Here is a 4,348-nt window from a genome sequence, read left to right as displayed (position 1 = left end):
TGTGTGTGTGTGTGTGTGTGTGTGAGAGAGAGAGAGACAGCGTCACATCAGCGTCACATCACAGTAGAGTCAGCTGGCTTGTGTACTGCATCATTACTGTGTCTGTTCCCCTTTCGGGCTTGAACTGATGGTAAAACTAATTACATTATTTACTGTCTTTACATTTATTTTGAAAGATGAAGCTCGTGATTATGGTAAGGGGCGTTACATTTCCGACGAGTGCTTGCGGTGTTCGGCCAATCACAATGCACTGGGTCAGCTGGCCAATCAGAGCAGACTGTGCTTGTCAGAAGGAGGGGCTTTGTAGAAAACTACGCGTTTGAGAGAGGCGGGGCATAGAGGACCTACAATAATGTACAGTATTTGAAAAATAATGTGTTTTTTGAACATTAAAGCATGTCAACATATTCTGTTACACCAAATACACAAAATAATGATCTTTAAAAAAGCATCATATGACCCCTTTAAAGATGGTAGCTCTTTTTTGTAATGCATTATAATGAATGGAAATCACCATAAAAGTGGTTCATGCAACTTGTGCAATATTCTAAGTCTTCCAAAGCCATACGAAACCTTGTGTAAGAAACCAGCTGTAATTGAAAGAAGTTGTCTGATTCGTGAACTAGTCATTCTTACAATAGGAATCATTTCATTGAAGTTATAACTGGTCTGAATGATTCATTTACAAATCTGCCTGTTCTGGTTCTCAAGTTCAACTCAATGACTTAAAGAGAAAAAATGAACATTTTGTCATTATTTTCTCACACCTACGTTGTTCCAGACCTGTATGCATTTATTTCCTCTGCAGAACACAAAAGACAATATTTTGAAGAATGTTGTTAGCCAAACAGTTTTGGTTACCATTGACTATCGCTGTATGGACAACAAAATCAAAAACACTGAGACATTTCTCAAAACATCCACAGAAGAAAGTCAGTCATACAAGTTGGGAATGACATGAGGGTGAGTAAAAGACAACAGAATTTTCATTTTTGGGTGTACTTTTCCTTTAAGGGCATTCACAGTGTTTCATACTGGATGTTATTTCAGTCTCAACAGCTCACCTGCAGCACAGGTACCCTTTATCAATTCAGATGATGTCTGCATGAGTAAATCAAGTCCAAAGTTCCAGAGATGATCTCGTACAGCAGCTTTATGACATTTGCACCTATGAATGATTGTTTGACCAGGACTGCAGGCTGTAAACTGATAATTCTACTGAGCTGAAATGCGAACAACAGGAACACCAGGCTGTATTTTATTTTACATGTACAGCCACTGTAGGTTAACAGGTGTAAGAGACGTACCCTGGGGGATAAGGATATTTAGAACAAATATTTTCTAGTTGAAAGTTGAAACTAATCTCTTAACAGATTTAAATTCAACTGACTAAGTTTGACTTTCTTCCTCACAACTAGTTGCAAGCAAGTGATGGATCAACAATTAACCCTTTCATACTGCAACAGACTGTTTGAACATCATATAAGTCGCTAAACATAACAGCACAGAGACTTTGAAACCCTGTAAATTGTAAAATATTTAATTTCTGTTCCAAAGGTCAAACAGCAGCTAATATAATTTGTGTGAGAATGAGTTTAGACATAAATTACTGGTCTCCAGTCACTTCCTTCCGAGGACAAACCTCTCCCTTCTCTTACACAAGAATGACAAACAAGTCTAGCAGGTTAATACGAACCTGTCTTAGTTCCATTGCCAATTCACTAAGCAACATGATGAATGACGGCATTACATAACCTCAGCTTCAGCACTGCTAGCAGAGTTTCTCTCCTGTTCTTAAGCTTACCAGACAGGAATGTCCCTTTACTACATTCTTCTTTTCATTTTAGAATCGACTAGCTTTTTCCATTTAGACCAGAGGTGTCAAAGACATAACCAGTGGGCTGAATATGGCTCACTGGGAAATCCAATCTGACCTGTGGGATGATTTGAGGGTAAAATGAAAAGTAAAAACATGGTGAAAAGAAAGCAACAATATGTTGTCCATATTGTTTCTTAGTATGAAATATTCAACATGTAAAATTTTACTTGTACGTCAGGACAGATTAACTTTGGCTTGATTTGTCATTCTTTTAATAACACACATCATGCAACTGTCCCAGAGCCAGCCATTTCATTTTTCCACTTTGTTTTTCCAATTTGTTGCTAACAGCAATAAGGTGGACAGATTATATACAAATTTGACTCTGTTAAGTAAAAAGCTGTACAATTTTGAGCGTGGTTAATACTACAAAGGTATTTTTAATACTAAAAAATAAGGCAAGTTGCAAATTTGTTATGTAGGCCCTATATGTAATATGCAAGTTTCCATTTGTTTCACCACAATATTTTTCACAAAGCATAAAGCTCATTCTGCACTTTGTTTTTTTTTTTATTTGCATGCAACCAGATATCAAGAGATCAATGTCTCAATGTTTTCGTACAAATTTGTACAGAAACATACAATTTTTAGAAAATAATAAGCATGAAGGTCCAGTCCTAATCTGCCAGTGGGGCGAAATCAGATCGTACAAATACATATGAATGAGATGTACAAATTCATACTAATTACTTAGCCATCCATTCGCCCAACTATCCAGAATAGTTACAAATTGCCATGAGAGGGTGTTGAGATTGACACCCCTGATTTAGAGGCAGACAGGAAGGAAGGAAAATCAGAGAGCAGGAAAACAGAGAAACAGATAAAAGTCATCAAGTCTGTCTTGTTTCTCCATATGGAGGACAGTCATTAATTTCTGCTGATCTCCAGATGCTGTATTATTCACTTTCCCCTGACCATCAGCGATGCCCTTCCTCCTCACCCTCATCATTTATCGCCTCAGCTCAGAGACTAAATATCCACTGTGGCCTCTACCACACAGTTTCATGTCTTTACTGTATTCAGTACCAAACCCCGTAAACAAGACAAGCATTGAATTTGATTATTACTAATACAACTATTAATATCATGTTATATATCATATAGCAATCTGTTTCTATATGGAAGTGCTATTTATTATGACAGAGGAACTAAAATTACATTGGTTATATAATATATATTCAAATTGAAAAAAGGTGTTGTTGAGAAGTTAAGAGGAATGCATGGAAATGGGACAGTTATCAGAAACATGCATCTTAGTTTATCCTCCACCATGGAGGATAAACCTGCACGCACACGCACACACACACACACACACACACACAAAGAGAGCGCTGTACATTCACTCCCCCCACCTACAATCCCTGCCGGTACGAGACTCGAACCCACAACCTTTGGATTATGAGTCCGACTCTCTAACCATTAGGCCACGAAAAGTGTCATTGTCAGTATGCAACATGAAAATCTATTTGCTTTATTGTGAAAAGAAAAAAAAACAGAATAAAAACAAATTAGCCTACTGTTTTTCTAACATAACTGCTTTTGACAATTAAAAACATTCTGCAATCTTGCAAAACCAGTTGGTCGAATTGTTGACAGGTGATTCACCTGTCGCCTCCTACTCTAAGCCCCTCCCACTTCCACCAAATACTGGACTGTAGACTTTTGAATTAGTGATGAGGAAGTAATTTGCGTCACTGCTAGCTAGCCAGTGAACCCACATCAATGCGAACCGGACATGTCCGAACGCTTATAGGTTCAGTACGCCCAACTCGGGAACAATTCAGTCCATTTAATGAACAAATCGTTCAGACAGATTTTAAGAACCGGATTCATTAAGATCCGAGTCAAAATAGCCTCCACCATGGAGGATAAACCTGCACGCACACGCACACACACACACACACACACACACAAACACAAAGAGAGACTTTTCAGTTTGTCATTAAATACACTGAAGAAATTCTTACAGTATTCTTAAATAATGTTACACAATAATTGCTTCAGAAGTACTTATAGAGTGAAATTCTGGGAGATGCTGGCTTTTAAAAGAGTACATTTTGATACATTTGATACTGTAAGATAATGAGGTCTATAGACAGCTGAAACTGTCCACAGTGAACAGGGTAGATCTGAATGAATGGGAACACCAGGGGCAAAGTCTGTTAAGAATGTGAACTAATGTGCAGCGCGCTCTCTCTCTCTGTCTCTGCACAAGAATTACAAGACTGTAGATACTGTGCCTTCAAGGCATATGCACACAACTAAATAGCTGTGAGCAATCTATGATTGTTGTTAGTGGATGACAGAATTTTTATCCTGCTAATCTGATTATTTTTAAATGCATAATGCTTAAAGGGGTCATATGATGCGATTTCAAGTTTTCCTTTCTCTTTGGAGTGTTACAAGCTGATTGTGCATAGATAAGATCCCTGAAGTTGCAAAGACTAAGTCTCAAAACCAAAGAGATAT

General features: G+C 37.8%; 1 protein-coding gene across 1 annotated transcript in view; it reads right to left on the bottom strand.

The window, feature by feature from the left end:
- The window catches only part of LOC107659855 (ubiquitin carboxyl-terminal hydrolase 43-like), a 117,056-nt gene that overhangs the window by 111,207 nt on the left and 1,501 nt on the right, over nt 1-4,348 (bottom strand).

This window comes from Sinocyclocheilus anshuiensis, unplaced genomic scaffold (assembly GCF_001515605.1).
Source record: "Sinocyclocheilus anshuiensis isolate Anshui unplaced genomic scaffold, SAMN03320099.WGS_v1.1 scaffold1405, whole genome shotgun sequence".
Taxonomy (NCBI): Eukaryota; Metazoa; Chordata; class Actinopteri; order Cypriniformes; family Cyprinidae; genus Sinocyclocheilus; species Sinocyclocheilus anshuiensis.
The sequence above is the reverse complement of the archived record's forward strand: the minus strand, read 5'-3'. Positions and strand labels throughout refer to the sequence as shown.